Source organism: Grus americana, chromosome 3 (genome assembly GCF_028858705.1).
Source record: "Grus americana isolate bGruAme1 chromosome 3, bGruAme1.mat, whole genome shotgun sequence".
Taxonomy (NCBI): Eukaryota; Metazoa; Chordata; class Aves; order Gruiformes; family Gruidae; genus Grus; species Grus americana.
The window spans coordinates 98,484,066-98,510,887 of record NC_072854.1 but is presented as its reverse complement, the minus strand read 5'-3'; the positions used below and the strand labels follow the sequence as shown (position 1 = coordinate 98,510,887).

At 38.2% G+C, this 26,822-nt stretch overlaps 2 long non-coding RNA genes across 2 annotated transcripts in view; one reads left to right on the top strand and one right to left on the bottom strand.

Annotated features, from left to right (window-relative positions):
• LOC129204443 (uncharacterized) overlaps positions 1-26,822 on the top strand; it is a 90,563-nt gene that overhangs the window by 59,962 nt on the left and 3,779 nt on the right. The window lies entirely within an intron of this gene.
• Positions 586-25,258, bottom strand: LOC129204441 (uncharacterized). The gene is made up of 4 exons (XR_008576391.1): positions 24,946-25,258; positions 15,362-15,474; positions 14,349-14,407; positions 586-2,558 (listed from the first exon to the last, which is right to left on the bottom strand). It is a non-coding gene; the product is annotated as an uncharacterized LOC129204441 (long non-coding RNA).

Genomic DNA, 26,822 nt, shown 5'->3' with positions numbered 1-26,822 from the left:
CTCAGAGGTCTGAGAGTTGCTCCAAAGAAGTCAAAGAAAAAATGAAAATCCATCTAAAATTAATTCCTACATTTTTTAGGCCTCCTTGCTATTTCCCAACTTTTTAATGGAGCAGATGAACCAAGAACCAGCCTTGCTAAGAAATTTCAGACATCAGTTTCAACTTAAAATGCCTCCATTGTTTCCTACTTTCATCAAGTTTCTTAGAGAAAAAAACTTCTCTCAGCCAGATCTCCCCTGTGTTATGATCTACAAGAAATAATCAATAGCAGTATGCGATAATCTGCAGTGTGATATACTGACAAACACCAACTCGTCTAAGCACAATATGGATCTCTTGTTTCTATAAATATTTTACACTTTCTCAAAGGACTTAAATTTATGAAGGCCTTAGAGACATACGTCTTCAAATATAACACTTTGTTTTACGCAGTTCCAATTACATTTGAAAACGTAGAAATTTCTCTGGCATATGAGCTCTCAAATGCTTTGTGAAGTTCATTGTCCATGAATTCTGTTTTTTTGTAGGGTTTTTCTTTCTCCTTAGAAGAAGCTATAGCTAATCTAATATTAATCAGTAGCAGCAATGTTTTTTATAGAGTTGCCACTAAGGTATTTATGTCATTGTAAATATAAGGGAGAAGGTCTGTGTGGGAGTGAGAGCGCAGCTTGGCTAAGAGGTTAATTTTATCTGTAGTCAGTCTGAATGAAGACATATAAGCAGGTTTTACTACTTTTTTTTTTTTTTCTCCTAAATAAGGCTCCAAGTTTAGACTCAATTTTATATCAATGCCATGTAGACATAGTGCTCTAAAAGGGCCATTAGCCTGATTCAGTGTGACAATTCTCATGTTACTTCTTCACCATAGTAAATCCTTTAACCACTGAAATACTTTATATGTAGTGTAAAAACAAATGAAGAAAGTAATCTTTTGGATTTCTTTTTTTAAATTTATTTCAGTAGGAGCTGTAGCCCTATAACTACATGATCCATGCTCATGCTGAAAGGGTTTGTCTTGTCCTCTCCTTCTGCAGCCATTTCTCAATTTCTCCCATTTTTCACCATTACTCTGTGTGCAGCCTTGCATTGAGCTAAATCACTGGAGCGCAAGCTTTTTTGGGGGTGCCAGAGATGGGGACAAGCTGTAAAACAATGCTTTTTTACATAATGGCTGTAAGCAATGTGCTGGATATACTCAGCTTTGATACTTCATTTGGGAACTACTTCATGATGTAGTATGCAAAAAGTTAATTCCACTTTATTCAGATAAAAATATAGGCAGGATGAAGCCTAGGTAAAAGAGTAAATGATGAGAATGAGAAATGAAACTGTGTTAAATATGTATTTAGAATGGCAAGTGAAATCCTACCGTAGTGGTACTAAATGCTAGTGTCAGGACCTGTTACGCTTGTTGTCTTTGTCACTGTCTTGGAAAAAGGATTTAGCCACTCAGTAAATTAACAGCCCCCAAATTGCTATGAGTCTGAAGCTCAGTCGTGACAATGACATGAAAAAAGATGTCAAGGTAGAAAGGAAAGCTGGGAAAGAATTAGCAATACAAGGCTATCCTTTTATAAAACACACAAACAAAACCTGAGAACTGAGAAACTATCCTGAAACATTTTGTTCTCTACATGAAAATGATTCTGGGGAAAACACAACGCTAAGGGACATCAGGTTATGTCAGTGTACGCCAAATGGACGTGAATTTGTGAAACAGTCTGGATATGAAAAGACTTCATGCAGTTTTGGGCTGCTTATTAAAAGTCATCTCGTGGCAAAAGCAAAGATCACTAAGGTGAGCCAGTACTGGGATTCTGGACACCACCCTACAATAAAGGTACTGCCGCACTGGAAAGGGTTTAGCTAGTGTTATTAAGGCTCTGAGCATTGATTTCTGAAATTTAAAAAGCTAAATGTATGCAATTTAGCATGACTTTAAATTAGTGAAAAATTTAGGGCTTAAACACGTGGAGAAGATCTTTCTATCATTTGTTGTAGCTCCATTGACTTGGTTTAGTTGCAATTTTCCGGGCCAAGTCAAATTATTTAGCTGAAAATATGGACAAAAGCAATGAGGTAGAGTAAAATACAGAGTAAATGTACGTTGAAGATACACATACACACACATGAGATCCTTACAGTGTGATAAAATTGGCTGTGGAATGGTCTACTTAGGGAAAAGTATAAATCATATTGTTTGGAGCTTTTAAAGTGATTCTGAGCAAAGCCCAGCATAGCGTGCTGAAGTGGAGTGATCTTCTACTGGCTGGAAAATGGGCTGTATTCCATAGTCTTTCCAAACGCTGTTATTCTTTACAAGAAGCCACATAGGAGAAGGATTAGATTTAAGTATTTATGTATGAAATAAGCCATAGAGATTCAAAATTACTTTAAAATCAAAACCAGATTTATGCATCTGTTGTTGCATCATCTTGATTGAAGACAGCACCTTTGTAGATTATTCGTGCCCATGATTGAAGTCTTGATATCCGGATGTTGGTCTGTAAGCTTGGTAAGACCTCTGACAGCAAATTGAGGAATCAGCTTTTCAGTTCTATAGAAAGATCAGATTTGAAATCCTGGTAAGTTTCTGCTTTTTGGTTTTTTTCTTTGAAGAGATTAAAATAAGGTACTAGCTCAACACATCTAAAAATCATCCTGACCTAAACAAAGGACCAACAAACATTGAAGATACATTTCTAATTTGAGTCCTGTTCAGCTAAATTCTGAATTTCCCTCACACCTATTGCTCTTTTTTCAGCTTATCATCTAAATAGCTTCTCTCCAATGGCATCAGTAGTTATGCCCCAGAGTTATTTGGAGTTTCAGAAATATGTAAGCTCAGATTTTGAGGTTTCTTTAGATACAGGAAAAGAGATATGGTCGCTGCAAAAAAATGTTCTGCACACCCACACATGGTAGCCAAAACTAAACCAGAAGGATGAAAACATGCCTCTTGGCAGAGACACAAGGTAACATGCACAAGCAAAAGCTATGCCCGTAGCCACCATAAAAACTTAATCTTCCTTTCGAGACTCCTGTGTTTCAATTCATTCAATATAGAAGCTAAAAGGCAAACATAGTTAACAACATATCCAGCGTCCCTGGATAGTAAGGAAAGATGGGGGAAAATGCACAGAAATGTTCTTGTGGCTCTGTTGTGTTGCTCGTATTTGGCTTTGAGAAAGAAGCTTTGCTTTCTTGATTTGCAGAGGATTTCTAGACTGCCAAATTGCACGATGCTGCCCTAATGCTAAGCTTTAAACTGGCAACACTGATAGAGGTCATTCAGTCACTGTGTTTTGGTAGTGTTAGTGTTACTCTGTGTTGAATCAGTGAGCATATGTTGCCCTTGGGTATAAAATAGAGTGTTCTTTAGTCAGATATTTGGATGCAGCAGATACTATCTTTGAAATTTAATTTCCCACTTTTCCACTCTAGCAATAGTCGTAAACAGATGTCAAGGCTTGAAAAACGATTTCTGATGATACCATGGCTTCTCACATTTCATCATATCATACTTAAAAAGAAAAGGGAGAGGAGACAGGCTGCTGATAACCACTCGAAAACAAACTAAGATGAATGGTCAGATGGAGAATTACAATGAAATATGTTGATATTAATGCCTGTTTTTCACTACAGGATAAGCAAGAGGTTTCTCAAGACTATTCTGTTTCTACGTCCGTGAAATGTACGTACGATGAGACGAGTTAAGGGCTTGTATTGAGAATAGTGCTGCACAGTGAAGACAAAACGTAGAGGGCCAGAACAAAATTATCAATTACTCAGTTCCCCATAGACGTTAAATCAAGCGTCTCTTGCTTCAGGAAAGTAGAATTTACTCGCAGATCTACAATAAGGCTGCATATAGGGCAAGTACCTGTTAATTTCCAATTATCTCCTGCAATTGCACGCAAATTTTCCTAGTAGCCCAGAAGAGAAAGTTAGTGAGAGGATGGACAGCATTTTTATGCATGCCAGAAAAGTCTCCATCCTGCTGCTGACCATCCTTTCTCAGGCCTCGCTATCTAACAGCTGGGACGACCCTGCTGTTCGCAGAGCGGCACGGCTGTGTGTGGTATTAGGAGGTGTCCAAACACAGCTTGTCTCTCTGGGAGATTGTTCCCCTCCACCCCAAGAAGTACTTGCCGGCTTCAGAAGAAGTGTATAAAAACGTACGGCAGAGAGCAGAGCTATGCAGATAGTTTTATTTTAAAGATGAAAGCATTTCAGTGTTGTGGTGTTTCATCAAGTTGCCAGGAACTTGTTCTAAAGTTCACCGCGTTTTATTTTGTGTGCTTGTGATCACGTGGCAGTGCTTAAACCAAATCCCACGGGTTTGTCGTGTGCAATCTTACCTCTCGATGCGCTGTCCTGACAGAGAGTGATACCTTAAAAGCAGTGACATCTAGATAGCCAGTCACTTGCTGGAGGCAACCCAGTTATTACGACATGAAAGTGTAACTTTGGTAGCTTGTTCTCTTGCTTCCCATTGTGATGAACGTAGAGCCAAAGCCTCTCAGTCCTTGCAGAAAGCTGTAAATGGCCCTTGAGCATTTGTTCCGGAGGAACTCTGATGTCCCTGGAGGGAGCCAGACAGGTCTCCTTGAAGGCCTGCGCTTATTTTCAGCAGCAGAAAGCAGTTTGCTCTCCTTCAACTTACTGTTTTTATTGTGATTCAGATTATAGCAACAGTTGTTTTCCGGGGACCTAGATGTACGTTTTGCCTGGCTTGTCGAACGAGGTGTTCAGCGAGCTCTGGTCCCTTCCACCCCGAACCATTCTATGCTTCTGTGATTTGTGTGTTTGTCGTCTGTAAATGATCTAGCTAGGTCACAGGACGAATTCTTTCTGGAGGTCAGATTTCCCTGTCTTCTGTTAGCAAGCGTAGGACTTCCTGAGATGTCTGCCTGCAATTGAGGTGGGCAGGGGCATCTTCACGGTTACGGCTCAATGCCCAAGTCAGAAGAGGGGACCAGTACTCCGAACAGCATAATGGTTCCAGTTCTTGATAATTTATTTTCTTCTAGCAACACGTATTTGAAAGCTCACGTGTGCCTGTAACTGAAAATAAGCTATAAAAGCTCCCAAACGATCCTGAGCACTGGCCCACCTGCCCAAATCCCATTAGCGACTGGTACGTCAACCTACAAAATAACGCTGCAATTGCTGAAGGAGCCCGTGCTATTTTTCCATAAAAATCATCTCATTTCTTTTAGCTTACACAGCTGTCTTTTGCTGTCTTGACATAACTGCTTCTCGATTAAAATTCTTGGCACAGAACAGCCTTGACTTATGTGTACATCATCATTTGATTATTTCTGTTCCTCAGGGGAACTGAAAGCATGTAATCTCTGACTTGTAAAGCAGTCTTGTTACAGGTATCTTATTTTGTAGGATTTAAAATTAGGGACGTATTTGGTATGTTCCTTTGATTTAAAAGAATATTCTGGTAAAATACGCTTTCTAACAAGGTGGTTGTGAGCTGGCTGTAGCCACAGAGCTAACCAAACGCACGTCCATTGATTGCACAGTAACTCAGCGGCTTCTCCCCACCCCCAGTTCGGTTTGTTTTTCCTTTTCAAGGCCGTCTTGTCAGGATGAAGTCCGGTCCTGAGTCACTGCTTAATGTACCTTGACTCTAGACTGGAAGTCACTGATTTCTTTCGAAACGTGCCTCTTGCCCACGACAAAGAGTTTCAGCCTTTCTTTGCTCTGCCAGCTGCACGCTGGTAGCAAGCGGCGGGTTGGCATACCAGCCAGTGAAGCTGCTCTGTTAGGGTGCTTAATTTTAGGAGCTTAACTTTAAACACCAAGCTCTAAGACAGCTCTCATTAGTGTTACACAGCTAACTCGTAAAGTCTCTCAGGTTCAAAAGACTGTGAATCGATAAACACTTTCCTTTTATTTAAACCGGAGCTTTAGAGTTATCTATGAATCAAATTATCACCTCACTGAAACCAAAATTATGCGTGTTAAAATATTAATGGTTTTTTTTTTTTACATGGCCGTGTTAGTCTACTTAAAAGTTGGTTAAATGGTATGCAGTAACTTTCATAAAATATGTGGAGGAAGTTACCTTATGTATTAAATTTATTTAGGCAAAGTCATAAAAAGGAACATTGAACAGAAAAAAAAAATAGCATGGAACTATATGTAAATTGAAGTTCATCCAAAAATGTTGTTTTGTTGAAACAGAAGTGTTTCATAGAAAGATCTTGACTTAGGGAGTGATTAATAAAACCAAACAAAAATAACAGCAACATATTTAAACATTCTGTTTTTTCTGCTCTAAATCAGGTCTTGGTAAGGGCTAAAATAGAATTTAATGCTTATGTGTCATCAAAATAAAAAAAGTTTGCACAACACTAAATATTTTTCCAGTTTAATTTCAAAAGAAGCATAGAGAATTTCTTACTTTCTGTTGCAGAATAAGAAAATATTCAGAACTCTGAAATTTATAAAGGAACAGAAATCTGATTCTTGCATAACTGTAACAGTTATAGCTGTATACTTTCTCATTATATTGTTTTGTAGTAAATTAATTCAGTCTTATTTATAGGTGACTTTAGATTTCTGTGCTGTAAAAATCATGGCTGGTGTTTTCCAGTTAAAATGCTTCAGTATTGTAAACTCAGTTATACATAAAAATCTTACCTTGGGTTTTCTGCAATGAAACCAACAGTTCTTGTATGATAAAGTTAACTCCAGTTTTTGCTTATGAAACTAATAGACTAGATGTTATAGGCATTGTGAAATCAATCATTTTGTAGAGCCACTTAATTTACAAGTTCTGTCAGTCATTAAAATAGAGAATTCCAGCATTTAGTTATTACACACAAACGTTCATAGTGAGAAAACATTCAGTATTATCATTGAATTAAAATAAGATGTAAAGTATCTGCTGGTGTGCTTATGGCAAACAGTTGGACAGACACGTGTGTACCCTATATCAGTACCTACGAAGGCAGGAGTTTGGAGGAAAAGTTGGAACGTCTACTGCTAGCAAATGATCTCAGGGTGATTTTCCTTATCAAATTATCAATAAGCTGGCCTGTTGATGACATTTTCTATGGAAATATTGTGATTAATGTTTTTGAAACATTTTTATTAAAATTCTACACAACGGAACTTGTTACATAGAAACTAATAGAAACTGGATTATGCCTGGTACAAATTCATTATTGTAATTAATTAGCTAAATTCCGTTTTGTATGCAGGCGAGCTCTTTTGAGTTCCTAGTTACCTGCATATATGTAATCTGTTTGCTGTTTTAAGCATACCCTGTTTCTTTAACCAGTCGTATTTCTTTTGTTTCTTCTGAAGCATCCATATTTGGAGTTATTAGTATCTCTGGGGGGAAAAAAAGTGAGGGGAAGAAAGATGACATGAAGTCCATGAGCAAACAGAAAATACAAACCAAAATAATATTCAGGACCACATCTTGATAAAGGGTTGAAATTTTCCAGTGTACTTTGTTCTGGTCTGTGCATGTGCAAATTGATTTTTTCTTTTTTTGTACATGCAACAAATATATGGTTGCAGCCATATATTTTAAGTGTACCTAGATATTAAAAAACATGATTCATGAAACACAATCTACATTGCCTACACTGTCTATGTAATCTATACAGTTGTTACCATCGAGAATTTAACAAGACAGTCTGGTTTCTTCTTATAAAGTTAAGCTTACATTTCTTGAAATTCCCCTCCTTCTACATTACCATTTAGTCTTTTGCAGAAAACGTGTGCAAAATTGTTCTCCTGATCAACTTTGCATTTAACTGCATTTGGTGTTACAGTGGTTTAAACAGTTGGAAAATACTGTAAATGTTTCAGACCCCTTACCTGCAGAACATTCATTTTTTGGAAAAACTAAAGCTCAGAATGATAATTTTGTAAAATATTTATTTTACAAAACATAGTCAAACAGATAACATTAATGGCTATATCATATAATTAGCTAAATTCCTTCTGTGGATCTGTAAACTTCAGCCAGGCTTTTCTCACTTGCTTTTTCTGTCTTGGACAGAGACCTTCCACTGTGTAAAGCTCCACTATTGTTTTTTTGAATGGAGGAACATGGAAAGAACAAGCAGTGGGCATCTTCAACCTCACTTCACCCCACACTGGTTTTAAAATACAGCTGATGTTCTTCAGTAGAAAAATGAATGATACTACCAAACAGCCTGGAAAGTGAAATAAGTGACTGCATCTACCAGTTATTCAAAGTAATCCATTACATTTTACAGTAATGTACTATAAATCAAGGTATTTAGTGGCCAGTTTCATTTATATCACCTTGACGGCCAAAGAGAGACAAATATTTCATGTGTTTCTTTATATCCTGCTGGAAACACTGAAAAGGTCCTGCATCAGTGTGAATCATGGTCAAGTCTTATAGGTATTTTCTGTTATCTCTTGGAGCCTCATCTTACTGCTATTGAGGTCAGTGAGAGTTTAGTGATTGAAAACATGTTTGCAGTGATAACATCCCTCTACTCACTTAATAATCAATCCAAACAGCTAATAGCTCTAAAGGAACCCTCTCATGTCTGTCTCGCTTCCTCAGTTGTTAAACATTTTACTTAAAGAAGTGCTAGCTTCTCAGCTTTCTTATTAATTGATATTCTTGATCTCAAGGTGGGCTATAAATAGTACCCTTCTGCTGTCTGTGATACGCAGTACTTCAGTTCTCTCTTTGCATGTCTGCTCTTCTTAAAAAACTCATTTTTCCCAGTATCTTTTATATGCGATAAACGAATGACTGGATTCATTGATTCCAGTATATGGTGGCATTTGGAATTTACTGAGCAGATTTAAGTTTCAAGCAAGAATCTTCAGCTGTTAAACTGAAAGCCTGCAGCGATTTTTGTATTATGAGGTACTACAGCAGACACAAAGGCAACTGCAGTCCGACGCAGACGTGTCTGGGTCAGCTCACTTTGGATGGCACGAGGCAGAACCAGGTCAGCGGGGCATCAGGGCACTCCAAGAAGCAGAGAACATGCATCCCTGTGATGCACTGTACTGCTGCGAATGATCTACAGGTGTCAAAGTTTGCTAGTTTCAGGCTAACTTGAGTACCTTTTTGTGACACTGAAGTAATTTGTGCGGGTGCAGTAAATGTCACTTACCTTCCTCTAATATGCGTATCTAGCCTGCCAGTTTTCAAATAGCAGTTCTCCATTTTGACAGGTATTTGCTGCTTTTGCTTTCCATTCTAAAAGGAGCAAACCTCCTTCTGCATTCTTACTAATGCAGTGGCTGAAAATCCAGTGAAGTTTGAAGTCAGAACTTAACTTGGCTTTCTTTAAACCCATGTAAAGATTTCTCGTTATTGTTTTACCCCAACTGCCAGGGATGTGATTGTTAGAACAGAAACAAAAGAACATAAATTTTCAGATTGTATTTCCATACTTTCAGCTTTGTGGCTTCTTTCTGATGAGCGAACAAACCCCATCACATACCGAGTAAATGTTACAGGAAAAAAATGACTCCTGAAACATATTAGCTGCCTACAATGACAGCCCAGGTCTCAGTTCAAAGAAAGTTGTCCTGAGCATCACAGACACCTTGGAATATGTCCTTCCCACATTCCTCTGAAACCACGGGCAGGACATCCTGCACCATAAGAACAAGAGCCTGTGGGTTGTTAGGAGCCAGGAAAGAGCAGCACTGGAATACAGGAGAGAAGTTATACTTGAGCAAGAAAATATCAGACCTTTCTGCCGGACTCCAAACTACCAAAATGATTCCTGAAATGATTCAAAAAACTCATTTGCGTTTTCTACATCATTTGAAACATATTTAAAATGGTACTATATGACTGTGGGATTCATACATGCTGTTTATTTCAGAAGAGAACCATCTCAGCTACACTTTCATCTTGATTGGGCTTGAGCTTTTATTGTGAGGTCTCAGAACAAACCAAACCTATAGGAATAAAACCTAAAAGCAAATTAATATGTCCTTGGCAGTTAAATATACATATACATGCTATGCTATTTACTAGGTTTCAGTCACAAACTGCAAACTGATAATTAATGCTGTTAATTTCTCTCTCAAATACTTAACTGGAAGAGGTTTTGGGGGCACGGCACTGCTAGCACTCAGAGATCTTTTCGAATACCAAATTGTATTTCTCTAGACAGTGTGTACTCTGTTCTCTCTTACTTGTTTAAGAAGAGGGCAGATCAGAGGCTATGGAAATGTCCATGGATATGCATCCAAATCCAGTCCTGCATCCAAATCCAGTCCTGCTATGTTTGGTGAATAGCAGCTGTTTATGGGTGCTATTTACTTTGAATGTAGAGTCAAGAAAGGCCCCACCGTTAAACTACATCTGTTTGAGGTGTTCTTCTCCAGGTACATGAGCTTTGCCACCTAAGAAATACTCACATTTTCTTTTAACTAAGTTTGTTTACTATTCATTATTTACTTTGCTTGCTATATTCATCCAAAATTTGTTATATATTTAATGCTCATTCAGAAAAAAAAATTTTTCCTTCTTCCATAGAAAGGCTAAGAAATCAAAATGGTAGTAGTAACTCAGAGAAATGGACAGCAAACAAGTGGTAGTTTTTATAATGTGGATCCTTTATAAAGTGAATTAATTATTTCTGATAGTTTTCTTACTGAGTTTTGCTTGAAATCTTCCTTGTAATTTTTTTTCCTGTTCTAAAGTTACTTTATTCAAACCCATGCTACAGGACAGTGTCTACTGTCCTTAATGCCAAAAAAAATGTTTGATGGTATCGGAGACAGAAACCCTCTGAGAGAATGCGATATTCCGCTTCATCAAAAAGAAAACAAAATCCTTTGATTGTAGCAGAGTCTGTTTCTTTTCTTATAAGGACTGAAGGTATTTTGGCAGCTATGCTGCTTTTCCTGTGATTTGTGGTATTGTTTATTATGAAAACAAATTGCCCATCTATTGGAGGATATTGAGCCAAATTTGCTGATGTCAGTGAAGATACCCTGCAGCTGAAATGAGGTGGTTGTAATCTGTGCAGGAACTTAAGAGGCTTAGAAAACTGCTGCAGAGAAACACCCCAACTTTGCAGCTTTGGAACATTTTTAATTGAGAACCCCTGGCAGCGTAAAGTGAAAGTAGGGTCCAGCTTTTGGGTTGGGTGTCTTTTTTAAATGGAAGGGGTAGGGCTGCACCAGTGTCTGTCAGCAGAAGTCTCTAGGAGCAGAGGGTAGGAGTCAGTCTTTTAACGAACGGTGGCTCACCTGTGGTGGATCAGCACATAAACTGACCTCAGCCCAGTACCTGCCGCTTCTCTCAGCAGCAGCATCACCATGAACGCTAGGGACGTCATTTCTCCAGTGCAGGGAAAACTCTGCTCCATCTGAGCCTTTGCTCTGGGGAAGGCAGATGAGTGCTAAGAGGAGACAGGGTTTTTCTAATGCATCCCCTGCCTTTGAGACACAATCAACTCCATGCTAAATCCTGACGAGAAACACAAATTTACAGCTTCTTTCCATAGCAGTGTAGAAAAGCGGATTTCCTAAGCACTGCTGATTATTGCTGCCCAGCGGGGGAAGTGCTGAGCCATAAAAAGTTGCATCAGAACTTTCCCAAGCCCTGAAAAGATCAGAAAAGGCACGACCAGGGGAAAATATGAGAAAGTTTTATTAGCCCGTTCTATATTGTGCAGTACTTTTGTAGGAGCTTCAGGCAAGGGACTGTTTCCCAGCTGTTTGCTGGGTGAAGTTCTGTTGTTCCGCATGCTAGGTAATGGGATGAGGAGAAAATAGCCCATTTGCATTGACAGTACAACATCACGGACCCCTTAATTGTGAGAAATACGATGTCTCAAATTTGTCTATTAACTAGTACTTGTAATAGCCACGTGTCACTACTGCGCATTGAACTGCATCACCACCTCTGTGATCCAGCATCGTAATCATATTGTGTAAAGAGAACATTTTCATAGTGAACATAGCCTTGCTTCATATCTAGTTTTATGAGGCTGTGACAGTCTATTTTCACAGCAATTAGTTCAGTCAGTTCCATTAAATATGACATGTTGCAAGCCTTTCAGCTTCACTCGTTTCAAGTCTGAGAACCTTTCACAGATCGACAGTGGGATAAGGAGACAGCGCTGCCCTCTTTCACCTTGGAATATGGAAATGTGGAAATCATACAGACTGTTTGTACTTTACGTCTTATTAAGATCTGTATCTCATATATATTCCCTAAACATTCTATATATGTAATTTGTGAATGTAATATGCTTTATTCCCAAACCATCTGACTTGCTGGCCCAGTATGAAGCCCATACAGGGCTCCGCTGGATTGCTGCTTGCTAGATTTGTGTAAACCCTAGTCAAAACCTCTCTTTTTTTTTTCTTTTTTTTTCTTTTTTTTTTTTTTAATAGAAATGAGCTTAGAGCAATAAAATAGTTTTAATTTCACAAATGGACTCTCCTTGGGAGATTGGATTAGATCTCAGTTTCCCTCTCCCTTTAAGGGCAAAAATATTTTAGCTGAAAATTGCATAATTATCGTTCTTTTACCTAAGGCAAGTTCTGCCAGTGAACCACCATCAAAGGTATGCATTTAAGCAGGAAACCAGCATTTCTGGCTGGAAAGAAAAGCAGCATTATCTCTACTTTGTTTACTTTAACTGGACCAGCAACGATTTAGCACGAACACGGGAGTTTTGCCTGCACATAGCTAAGGGGAGAGAGTGCCTAGGAGAGGGAAAGAGATGAAGTCCATATGTTAGATACGGGTGTATATGCGTTCATGCCTTGCTTAGAAGGTTTAGTATACATCACTGAGCAAAGCTGTGAGATGTTATCTCATTGCTAATACATCAGCCTGTTTTGCTTGGATGAAAATTGACCACCCTTCAGAATGCCAAGTCATTTATCAAAACAAAAGACCCAAAACTATCTGTGAGAGGCAGAGCACTGGGTCGGTTGAGAGCATATGCTGGAATGCGTTTAACAGCTCTGAGCTTCATGTTAAGAGAGGTAGAATCCAGCTGCTATTAGCACTTTCCTCTATACTCCCATAGGAAAATTTGTTCTGTGAAACTCAACTGACCGCTATAACTATAGAAGGAGAAGAAAGAAAGTGATAGTAAGTGGGCTGTGAAACCTTATCTTAAATTGGTCTAGTAATATTTGGGAGAGGTACTCATGTTACTGCTTTTACAACTACTGTGAGCAGGTTAAAGCTTTTTGTTACTGAAACCACATGGAAAATTAATTCTTTGACAAAGAAATTGATACTTCACTCGGCATGCTGTTACAGCTTAAATAATTTTAAAGTGAAAACTGAGAGGGTTTGAAAAATCGTCTTGCTCTAAAAATATAGGATGCAGATGATTTCATGAAGGACACTTTCACAGAAGTAAAATACGTAAAAGGTATTGTGAAAAAGTATTTTCTCGATATTCCCACGTTATCTACTTTTGTGCTGTTAGCATACTATTAAATGCAGTGGTGTTTTCGTGTATAAAATAGGCGTCATCCAGATCCCAGGGAAACTGACGGAAAGAATCTCACTGACTTCAAAGACCTTGGAATCGAGCCCTTACATAAATTGGTAATTAAACTTGATTAGTAAGTAAGGTTGGCCAATGGAAAAAGTTTACCAGATTTATAGCCTACTTGAATAATAGGTAGTGGAATTAGTGAAGGTCTTGCAACTTTATTGCTGGAGTTCTGTCTGACCACAACACAGCATGAGCTATGGGCCTGTATTGCTTTTCCTCATATTAATTCCCTGGTTCGTAGAAGCAAGGCAAACGTTTCTTTCTAACATGAATTTTTATTGTTTACATAAGACAGGCTTCCTTTTCATTAAAACTTTTGTTATGTTTCCTTTGAAAAACAATGATATAAATTAAGGGAAAGGGAGTATAACTTGCATTAACGGGATGAAATGAAAAAAGGAAGAATTATGCAGAATATTAGGGGAAACATCCTGACAGCAAGGTCTGTTAGGGTACTGAATTGTCTCTTGCAGGAAGTGGAGGAAGCCGTGTCACTTGAGGCAGTTTCGAAGGAGATTGGATGAACCACAGAAAAATCCAGTGTATAAATGAGACGGGGAAATGGGCTGGATGACTTAGGAGACCTACTGTGTCTCTGATGTCTAGAAGAATTTTAACAGTTGTACAATTTTAGGAAAGCCTATGTATGTCTAGGCTCGACTGTGGTACTGATTATACTAAACAGTTTACATTAGGCAGTTTTCAGTAACCCACATGTAAAGCTAACTAGGAAAATCCTCAAGGAAAAAGAAACCAAAATAAGATGAAAACTAAAGCCCTGTAACTCTGAAAAGGGCCTCAATGTGCCTATACCTTCTGCTTCTTACCTGTTTGTCTCACTGCGGTACAATCGCTTGACTGTCCAAGCGGTGGGTAGGATTCTGACCTAGAGGTGTGAAAAACAGAGGTTGAGTGAGGTCAGTATTTGGCTGAGGGTGCTCACTGTATTAACCTAATTCTCTGGTTATCAATGCTTTGGTAGCTTAAACATATTGTATGTGCACTGATCTGGCACTAAAAGAAATCCAGTATATTTTTAGGGATAACTCTATTTTCGCTACTAGATTTTCGGTTCCACTGATTTAGTTACTTGAAGCCTGCAGCTGCCTGTCTTATTTTATTTGGTTAACAGACTTTGCTGTGTGTATTTGACCTCATTAAATGGAGGGTCTATGCAATAAATCCTATTAAATATGGGGTAGATAAGAACATTACATACCCCCAAAAGGTCTCCTAATATGCCATGAAAATATTATTTTCATTAACATGAAAAATGCTGCTGCAGAACGTATTCTGGAAGAAAAAAAAAAAAATCTTTTCCTCATAGCTTACTTAAAATTATTAAGGTGTTCTTTGAAGACCATCGCAGTATGGCTTAGAATTAATCAACAGACCGTTCCTAAACACCATTTGCCAGGAATAATCAAGCAGGCATATGTTCAACACTCAGGAAACATTTTAGAGGATTAAAAAACACAGCGTGGAGAGGAATATGAAATCCTAAACCTTGCCCTGCACTCAGACAAGCAGACAGCCACATCATGAGCAGCTGAATCAGACTTCAGGAACTGCTTGCACAAACTATGAAGATGTCTGGCAAGATAAAATGTACCCTCAGCTGGAAGAAAATGATTCAGTGGTCACATGATGTCCCATGGCCATAGCTTTAAAACAGACTTTCAGAAACATATTCGACATGTGTTGATGATCACGCAGATGAAAGCATGCATTGTACAGATGGGAATTCCAGTGTCTTGCGCAGAGCCTTCAGGACTTATGAAAGAGGGCATTTACAGTGTACTTTTAGGACAACCGTGGAGGAAAAAAAAAGCGCCTTTACCAGTCAGTACAGTAGTTATGAGCGCCTTGTTTTCTTGAACATACTGAAGTATTCACATGTACACATATGGTATTGGAGATTAATTCATCTGTCCCTTGATGCATTCCTCATCACTGAAATAGAAAAACAAAACAGAAGAAAATGGAAAAGACTGCTGTGGAAAGAAAAGCCCCATTTTATTCAGTCTTAAGCATGACAAAGAAAAAAAATGGTCAGGGTCAGGCTTTGAATGATTTTTTTGCGTGCCCTGTGGGCTTGAATGCCCCTAAATTATTTTACCAAGTTTTATGACTCGGTAAAACAACCCTAGATATTTACCTGGTATATCATGAAGGGATTTTAAAAAGCACGTGTAAGACAGAAAAAACCCACATGCTTTTTTTCTGCAAATTTATTTATTTTTTTTAAAAAAGGGGGCAAGGTTGTGTGTTTCAATCTTTTAAATAATCTCAGTTATAGATGTTGTGTTATTTTGTCTGAATTTGTATATCCGAGGTACCTTTCTTAGGGGAGGCCATTTAAACCTCAAAGCAGACAAACAATTTTCTTAAGATTGACTGTAGCTTCAGATTGACATTCCTTAATGAGCCTAAGCCTCAAATCCTGCCTTGCTGAAAACAGTCTAGGTTCACCAAGGTTTCTAATCTTTCAGTTCAACTTTGAGATGTATAACAAACCCTCAGACCAGGCAAGAAGTCAAAATAAGCAAAGATCTTTCTGGATTTTTTTCAATGTGTTCTCTGGAAACACGTAAATCTCAGTGTAGGTTTTATCAGGCATATTTTCCCTTGGATCTAACCTAACCTTCTGATTTTTCTCATAAAGCTCCATATTTGTGTAAAAGCATGGACATTTATTTATTCATTAAGCTCATAAAAACTTTGTACAATCTGGGCAGATCTGTATTAAGGATGTGAACATATAAATAGGATGGAATAGACCATTTTGTATTAGGGTCCTATTTGTAACTGTGAATTTAAAGAATCAGTCACATTTTAGTAAATTATAAAATGTTTTAGCCATGTGTATATTTTGTAAGCACACAGGTATGGTTTTCAGTTGTGTTAAACCTGCTCTTTGGTGATCTAAGTGGGGTATAGTGAAGGTGTGAGTTATATCTATAGAATTTAACGTTACAGTTAAGGCTCCCTTCATTCGCAAATATTTTCAGTTTCCAGGATGAATTTGTCAGTTGATTTATGTACATTTCTCAAAAGTAAAACTACTTAAATACTTTTAAAATGAATAGTACAATTTGAGACAGGACCAACTGTCAACTGAGATTGGTGGAATTACATCAGAGATTAAATTGGCCTACTGTTAAAATTATTAATATTGGCCCAGATACCAAAAATTTAACTCAGTTCTCATTCAATCATAATTCCCATTGACCTTTGTCAGGTTTCTGCTTGCAGAAGTGAATAAAAAATGAGAGTTTGGCTCCCTAAGCTGCATGTTATTAAAATAAAATTGTTGACCTTTCTGGTAGATGATCACAGTGGCAAAGTCAAGTTTCTTGCCAGGTTGGCTGGCTATAAGATTAAACTTTGAGGATTTATAATTATAGTAAAAATTAGTTTTGCCATAGCATCCAGGCAAGGAAGTAAAACAGTTTAAGACAAATACTTTCAGTAGGTGCAGTCATTCCTGTAGAGATCAGATTTCCTTTGCACTCTCTTTTCTATGCCCCGTAGGTATTGAATTCCACCTGGATGTTTGGCAGGAGTAGTGATGTTCAGTGTCCCAAACAGCCAGCCACCCGAGGTAGGCACTTTGCTTTAACATACGTATCTTGATCTCTGCTTCTTGGGCAATGCCATCACAAATTACAACGGACCATTTAATTGTGTCATTTCATTGATCAGATTTACCACTGCCGTCTTTGTTGCTAATACCTGTAATTACGTTTGGACTTAATGAAAAGGCCACAGCAAAATGTCTGAGGAGCCCTATAACCTGGTCTTCCACATTCCTGGCCTTTTGTTTGTTCCAGGATTTGTAACACGGTTATTGATAATGATAGGTGGTAGATGAGATAAGTGGTTTTACTGTAATGTCAGGAAATTAGTTTACTTGCACTCCTGGCCAAATGTGTATTTCATCCAGCCATTTTATAGGCATTTGCTAAGGAATAATAAACAAGGAGACAAATTCGACAGCTCTATTTCCAGAAAAATTTCACTTCTCTTTGCTTAGGTCCGACTTTAGCAAGTTGCTTGGTAATATGTGAGCCAGGATAATAACTGTCAGAAATCAAAAACTGAGACAAATAGGCAGTTAGTTCAATTTGGCAGTATTATTTTATCTGTGCTATGATTTCCTCATAAATAACACTTCTACAATTTTAGTTGTACTTTAAACATTAATGCTTGTATTAACATGGCTCTGGTGATATATTTTTTTTAACGTAGTTTACAACATTTCTAAGATACGTTACAGGGTTGAAGCATACGTTTCACATCTATGATAAAGATCGCATTTGTGATAAGCAGGAGGATGACAGAGCAGAGTCCTTTCAGTGAGAGGCCATTTTTCATTCAACTTCAGTGATATCCCTCCAAATTGCAACCTAGTATAATCTTGGGACATAATTTCCAGGAGCTGACCAAATTCCCGTTGATTTTTCAATTCTGGATGTTGCCAAAATTTTGCATGAAGCAGAAATACCCTAGCTTCAGTTTCATCAAAGAGACCGCAAAATGTTCACGGTGAACACACCTTTTGTGTGTTATTGAGGAGAAACAAAGTGTTATGGCTTTGGAGAAAGAAATTTCTAGGAAGTCACTAAAACAGGTTACAAATGAGATGGAAGACTAATGCTTAAAAAGACAAAGGACTTGTGAAGGGTAATTTCACAGCCAGTGTTTCCCATTTGGAAGAAGCACTTAAACGTGTCAACAAGACTTGTGGCAACATCTGCTGAGCACATTTTGATGCTATCGTTTATAGCCACTCATTTTTACAGGGCATAACCATTTCTGAAACATATCTGAGTCTACAGTGCTGAGAAATCTATCAGTTTCTTGACACCGAACTGACGTAGACTTGTTCTCTTCCTTCCTTCTGCCGCTCCTTCCACCCTTCCCTGGTCTTTGCTTATTAGTTTTCAGCAGGGTTAAGAAGCTGAATTGATTCAAAGAAGGGTCCAACCAGCTTTAGATATTTGTCTGTATGGGCCTTGTAGCAAAACGGATGGGACGAAGATTGAGTGGAACCTCTTTCTTCGAGCAAAAAATTTGTTATTAAAGTCACTAACTGCATTTTGTGGATCCTAAGATATGGTGGTGACTGAAATATTCTGGGTCTCTTACACTGATATCTAGATGCAATGTTAAGGTCAGCATGGGCTGGTAGGGAAAAAGTATTGGACCTGCTTCTGAATTCCATCTGTGCCATTGTACCCCAGACCTACGCATCCAATTATCTGAACTGTACACAATCACTAACTAGATTACAATATGCAAATGATGTATTTATATGTAAACCACAGAACAGGGCATGTTCTGAGATTGTGGGAGACACGTGCAGAAAGCTAGGTGGTGTCATCGAAGTGCTGAACACTGAAGCATCTGTATGAGAGAATTGAGGGACAGGTTAAAACTGAATTGCTCCAAGAAAATTAGCAGAACTCAAAATGCCAAGGATATTGAAATTTCAAACAGTGTATCTTTGGTTTAATATGTAATATGCTTGGGAGAAAGGGATATTCTAATATGTGCTGATATTGTCAGTTGTTCTCCTTCTCCTGCTCGTTTTCACAGAGGACTTTCTGAAATCCAACAAGGTAGAGTAACAAGCATAGCACAGTTTCATGAAGAAACATTTTGAGAACAATTCTTCTGCATGGAAATGTTACGATCAGACATCCAAATAAACATTGGTAGATTTTTTTCATTATTCTGAGGTATTTGGAAGGACTGGTAATAGACTCTAGTCCTTGTTTGCAAGCTAAAAAAGCGGTATCAAAAAACAAGCTAATAAAGAAGGCAATTTGATGCGTTTATAACCAAGTAAGTCAGGAATATGAGGAAGAGACGGCGAGAGAGGATTCTAATATTGCTAGAAATTAGTATGCCTTATAATACATCTTTTAGTATGATTCTCCAATGAAAATAGCATGTTACTTGTTTGTGATTACTTCAGACAAGTAATAAATTTATTTTATTTTTTATTATTATTCTTAAGTTGTTTACTTTTGTTAAAATTTTTTTGGCTGATAAATCTGTTATACAAAAATATGTATATTATTTTATGGGAGTGATATATCATAGAATAGTTTGGGTTGGAAGGGACCTCAAAGACCATCTAGTTCCAACCCCCCGCCATGGGCAGGGACACCCTCCACTAGACCAGGTTGCCCAAAGCCCCATCCAACCTGGCCTTGAACACTTCCAGGGAGGGGGCATCCACAGCCTCTCTGGGCAACCTGTTCCTCACCACCCTCATAGGGAAGAATTTCTTCCTTATATCTCATCTAAAACTATCCTCTTTTAGTTTAAAGCCATAGTGCACTCTGTCTTACCTAAACTAAGTCAATTGACAGATGTCTTCAAAATTTATTGCAAAATTTCTGCCACCTGAGGTCATATTGTTAACTTTCTTTTTTGTGCTGGGCTCCTCAGTATAAGCTGGGACCTGCCCTTTTCAGTATATGACTCAGACTGTTCATTTAATACATTTAATTGAATGCTAAATGCTTTGTAGAGAGAACTTGTACTTCAGTACATCTTATGCTTCTTGCAGTGCTGGGAGTCAGAGGATTTGAATTTTAAACATAGCTCTTTCTGCTAATGATTTCATGGTTTTATGCACTGATTTCTTGACAGTCTCTTTTTCTTTCACTTTCTTATTTTATTTAGGCATAGGTAGAGAACGAACAGAATATATACATTATTTTATTGGTTAATAGCTAGCATTATTTTAATCTATGAAATCTATGCTTAAATATACCAGAACAAAATTTTAGACCACTCTTTAAAACATGTTTGCACAACATTTTGTCACATATTTGTACCCATGCAAAATGTCATGCATCCATGTGAAATTATATTTTCCTTCCATTCTTCTGAAAGAGTCTAGCAAAATTTGCCTATTTAGGTAAGCTTAGTTTTTCTTTAAAGAAGGTAACTTATGTTTAGAGAACTAATCAACAGAAATCCAGTGCAAATTCCAAGAGAGGATGCATTGCATTTAAAGAATAACCTGCATGCTAGGCGCATCTTTACTTTTTTAAAGCTTTGAATTGTTTTTTATTGTATAGCTATGCCCTCAGAGAGCTAAGATTTACAGCCCTCATTAAGGTTATTTATAAGACTAAATGACAAGCATACTAAAGGATATGCAGCTGATCCAGTCAGCAACATACAGATAATTCAGATTTGTCCAACCTGGTCTTGTCAAGTCAAGCAAAACAAAATCAATCAGTGAACAGAAGGAGTGGGAGTACTTGAGCTGAAAAAGAGTCTGTTTCCTGCTAGGGGACTGGGGCTGGGCAGGCTGTGCCCATTTTGCATTTCAGAGAAAAAACTGCAGGAAGTGATTTTTTTAATTTTTTTTTAAGTTTTGAAAAAGCACTGACATTCTCTGAGAAATCCCCTTCTTGCTTTCATCTGCGCTGTCTTGAGAAGTGGCATGACGGTAGTGCTCGGGAATAGCTGTCTCAAAGAGAGCCCAAGTCGGAAAATTGCTGTTTGCCAGAGAATCACATTTCCATCTTGCAGCCGCTAATAATAACCTACAAAAGTATTCACTCTCAGTTTTAGATGACCTCTTGTGCTTGCTGCTGCTGCTGAAATTAACAGCCAGTCGACACAACTGGTATTTTCCCTTCAACTGAGAACCAGCTATGTGTGTGAGGCATGTGTGCCGTGGCTGAGGAGAAGAAAGCTGAGTCCCTGAGCGGGGGACCTGATCACCTCAGCTGTGGATTCCTCTCCACCTTTACTTCTCATTTGGCTGCCCACGCATCACCAAATAATGCAGTTTCAAGATTTGGGTTGAGCTGGAGGTGGAGGTGATGGAAACTTAGTTCTGCTAGCTGGCGCACCAACATTGAGCTGTGCACTTCACCGAGCAGGGCCTGCTTGCGAACAGCCTTCCTTGAAACTTGCAGAGAATATACCAACTTCATGTCCGATAACGGCTGCTGAAAGGACGATGGAGAACCAACAGCCCTAGACTTTCTGCCTCGCATGTATTCTAGCTGATAGCTCTAACAGGTGATGCATGTCAATGTACCTAGTGCCATGACCTAGTCAGAGGCATGTGAGCCTGTTTCTGAACAGTTCATTGAGCAAGGAACTGGATTTTGCTTTATTAGCCTTGTTTTCATGCTTGCCTGGAGTGATACACAATGAGGTGTTTTCGGTTGAGGAGTTTTGAGCTTTTTTTAGTAACAAAACCTAGTTTGTTCTAAGCAAAAGCAGAAGCCAAATCTGCCAGTTAGTGGACAGAAGTAATGCACTACAATTTACATCTTGGGTCACAAAGACTAAAAAAGCAAATTCCTTATATCGTGTTTACTTGCTGGCACAACAAAGAGAAGTAGAAAAGACTAGAACGTGTGCATGAGCAGATGCTTGGCTCCCTTTGCCGGTGGCTCATTAGAATGCTGTGTAACCAGAATCTATACAGGTGGACAGTTAAAAGCCAATAGTTTTAATGAGTGCTTTTTTAGATCTACGTACCTAAGGGTCTCTAGGAGCTTGACCTTGGGCCAGAAACCAGTCTAATGTTTTAAGTCATTTTGGGTCTGCTAAGATGCTTGTCTTGCTAGTGACTAATTTATGAATCATTGTCTCCTCAGTCAGTCTTAGTATTGCAAGTTTCCACAGTGTGAAGCTGCAAATAAGAGGAGGAGGAACTGGGACAGAGAAAAAGCTAGGGAAGAAGAATAAAATGGGAAAGATTTTTTACGATATAATATGGGCTGAAAGAAGAAAGAAACAAACTAACCAGACTTCTTTATAGTCTAATGTGAGGTTCAGCAAGGTAAACTGCAAGAAACTGTTGGGATTCCATGTACTCATTGTGTGTATCTAGTTTGGTTGCGTTTGGTGATGGTCTTACTAAAATATCTGGGAGAACTAGAAAAAGTCCAATAGGAAGTAATATAAATCTTTGGACTGATAGACCTAAGCGGAGGAATTTTGAAAGGGGAATGAGTGAAGAGCACCATGAGAGAGCTTATGCAAAACATTTTAAAATAGTGAACAGTAAAATCATATCTCATTGTAACATGTGATGAAAGGACATGGAGGTTTAGAAGTTTCACATTTGAAACTGGATTAAAAATGCTTCACGAAGCCTTCATGTGCTCAAAAACTTAGACATCAGGTAAGTAACAAAAATACAAACAATTTAATCCAACCGTTGCCTTCTTAGACCTTCCTTCTTAGGGTACGCATTTTAGAGATGGTATTATAATCCTATCCATTGTGGGAGAACAGTGTGTCACGTTAACACATTTACTGCTTTAGTTAGACATATCCTGGGGTTCCATTTAAAAAACCCAAACCCTTGCAACCAAAAAAGATACTTTCTTTCTGTATAAACTGAAGAAATTCATAGCAGAGCCCAGAAACAGCTACACAATAAATTTGTGACCATCCACCTTCATCGTAGTAACACCCATAATGACAACTTCTTCTGAGACAGGAGACCGTGTAATCTCAAGCAGCCTCTTGCAGCTCTAGGGATACTTTTTTTCCACTGAAATGACACTAAAGACCAGGTGGGTGTCTTAAATTCACTTTAGAATATAATGGCTTATAAAACCAAAACTCCATTGTCACAGGTTCTTTGCAGCAGGTTTTGTAGCATTTAACATACAGATCTGCACTTTACCACTGTTGAGTGAAGGCATGCTTGAAAAATTGGACCAGTTTTTGTCTGAAGAACCTATTGCCACCTTTCCTTCTGTTTTTGTCAGAATACAGCTTGTTTAACACTGCCAGTTTATGAGCATACGCTAGAAACACAACAGAACAAGCTGGAAGCATTTTGGATGAAAGGCTTTTGTTGATTATACGTATAGAAGTGCCAACAGCTCTTCAAATGGATCGCAACCAACACTGAACCTCAAAAAATTCAGACCGTTCAGTTCAGATAAGTATCCAAAAATTAGTCTGCTTAACGAAAACTTGTCCAAACCTCTTTGGTCTGGATTTCAGACTGGAAATGTTACATGATCAGACTTTCTTATGAGGTTTCCAGTGCTCATTTCCTTTTGCCAACAAAGAGATATCATGAGAACAACTTCTTACAGTGTGGTGTGTCTGCAATTAGGCTTCTCCTCTTGGCTGAAAAAAACCCCTAAGAGTTAACCGAGCCTGTTTTGAACTTGTGCAGGGAATGGATTTGGTGCAAAGTCCATCCCTAATAATTACATAGGAGAGATAAACCATATACTCTTATGCAATGAAGTCTGCATAGTATTAATTCCGTTGCAAGATTTGAAAGCCACTTCCTTTCTTCTCGTGACACTAAATTCCGTAGTTTCATTTTAAAACCGAACTTGGACTGCAGCTGAGTTCACTTGTAAGTGAACTTCAGAATAAGTCTACCAGTAGAAAAATTGCTAATGCAACAGAATTGTTCCTACTCTTCCCTTTTCAATGCCTTTTAGTGCAGAATCATATTTTGATCTATATTCCACACCATCCTTTTTATGAAAACCAAACAGACAACTTTTGTTTTCAACAGTTTTACTGTGAATGAAGCTAGGAAAGCTGGCTAATGTTAGGAAAATATATCTGAAAAAGATATAAAATGGAATGTAGTTAATAAAAATGTTAAATGTACAGGAGCCAGATAAGTCCTAAAGAAGGCATAAAAGCCTGCAAGAATAAGAACAATTGAAAATAAAGCTGAGAATACTGCATCACTGGTGTAGGAGAAACAGCACCTCGGATCCTGAAGTTAGTGACACTGATTACTGTTTTGTCTGCTGAGAGTTAGGATGAAGAACTAGGGCATTAAATTTTACAAAGTCCTAAAGAAAGTCCTAAAGAAGGTAGGTTGGTTAGAATATGCAGTTGAATGTATTTTACATGTTTCTAATGTTTAGGCATTCTGAAAACATAATACAAGAAACTACAGCCACAATTAACTGTGAAATTTAAGTATGTGACTCCTGTGACTCCTTTTTATTGGACCCAAACATTTCAAGTGATAGAAACTTAATGGACAAATTGTAATCCATGTTGTTGCCATCAGGTATCCATATGAGTGGCTATAACAACTCACACAGTTGCTAGCATTTTCATGCAGGCCAGTGGTACTTTTGCGGGCCCTTGGAAGTTCAGTACCATCTGCAATTAATTTTTTTTTCTTCTACTGACTAAAAATCAAATCACTAAGGATAACAATCTATAAAGGTACAAAAATTTAGCTTCAAAAATAGAAAAACTAGCCATTACTAAATAAAGAACTTCTGGCAGAGATAGTGCTAAATCAGAGTAAAAAAGTTGGGGTTTTTTTACATTCAAGTGTCAGATAACTTATTTGTGAAAAAGAGGAACAGAATGCTGGAAAGGAGACTGTGCTTTACCCACCAGCAGCCTTTCCCACACAAACTTGCATACCTTGTTCTGTTTGGCTTTCAAGGTGAATGAAAAAGGCTTCCACACGTTCTTTGTGTAATACTCTTTCAGTCAAAAAATGGGTCTTCAGAAGTGCAAGGACAGATTTTCCAAAAGTCTTGAGGTGACAGGTTCCAATTGCAGCATAAACTGTGACATAAAAATAGCTTTAAACACCTTCATACTCAGTTCCTTTGAAAATTGGAAGTCAGCTCCTACATATTTTCTGTGGTTTTCAGAATTTTGCCTACAGAAATAAGTAGTTAGTTTCATTTGTTCAACTCCAGTTCTCCATTTTCTTTGTTGCTTCATTTTAATTCTGTGTATTGCTACGAACGCACATCAGTTTTATTTGTACTCAGCATAGGTTCGCCAGCTGTTTTGTTTCCCATAGCTTTCTGTAAAAGGGAAACATCAGGCATATTTTATAGTTTACATTTTTTGTTGCCACTAGTCTGAATAATATCTGATAGACACATGCTGTGGAATTTGTCAGGAAAGGGATTCATCTTTTATTTCAACTGATTTCTGATGAAATTGTCCACTGAAGTAACCACAATGTCAGAGGTTAGGGAAACAACTCTTAAAAAAAAGAAAAATCTGGAGACCGCCAGACATTGAGAAATGTAGTTATTTCTCCAACTTCTCTCTCATCATGTACTTTCTTTCTGTTTCTATTATACTCAAGTCTGAGGTTTTTCTCTGAATTGTTACTAATAGTAACCTGAGCTGCTTCTGCCTTAAAAGCAGAAAATCATCCCGAATAGGACCATAGTTCATGAAAAAAACTAATGATCCTAACTATTCTAAGTGCTCAGGATGTTCTACTCAGTGGAGCAAGGATCTTCCCTGAGTAGTTACTTGCTGCACTGAATAAAATCACTGCATTTGTATCAATAGAATACCAAACCATGACTTTCTTCTTCACTCCTCCACTGTTCCTGAATGGATGCCATATACACAGACAGGAGGGAGGACAAGAATTACCCAGTGTGCTTTCTCCAAAAATGAAGCCATTTTAAACTAGTCTTAATAAACATTCTCTGTTTTGCTCTTACACTCACCGTTTTTTTTTTTATTCTTGGCAAAATGCATACAGGCTTAAATCTTAGGTAGCAATGAAAGGAAGACTTTTTTCAGGCACGAGTGTTGTGAATGTGGACTGATTTCTGAGACTCCTCAAAGACAAGAAGCCTGGCTGCACCTAGGGTAGGCACGAGGCTGCAGCAGTATCATATTAGTGAACTGGGTGCTGGTAAGACAGCGATAATTTAGAGCTCCAAGGGTAAGTTAGTCTAAGGACCTTTCTATATCTGGGGAGATTGGGGGTGGGGGGTGGCAGGCAAAAGAATCCAAGAAAAGTGCAAAGGATGGTTTAAGATGTGTTAACCCATATGCACCCTGCGTATAAAGATATTGTATGGAATTCAAGGTATTAGGGCAGATCCCACAGACACTGAAGTTCATGTAAAGGCTCTCTGCTGCCTTCCCTGACTGATGTCCGAATGAAATAGTGACTGACCGCCCCTGTAGGTGTGAATTTTCAGTATCTACTTTTGAATCTGCTCTTATGTTCTTTCTACGTTGTGCTGCAATAAGTAAGAGTTCATTTTAACCCTAGTTTCCCAAAAATAATCATTCTTGACAGGAACTTACACAAGGTAGTCTAGCCAGTACATAAAGCATGGCATACAGGCAAATATGCCTTCCTACAGCATTTTTCAATGCCTATGGCAATCTAAAAACCCAAGGAAAACTTCAAACGTTATTTCAGAAAAGAACATTGATGCACACTTGAAAAGTACATCAGGCAGCACTAGTAATTTCAAGCACACTTTCCCCTTCTGGGAAAGTGCATCAAAGAGCAGGGGTACCGTTCT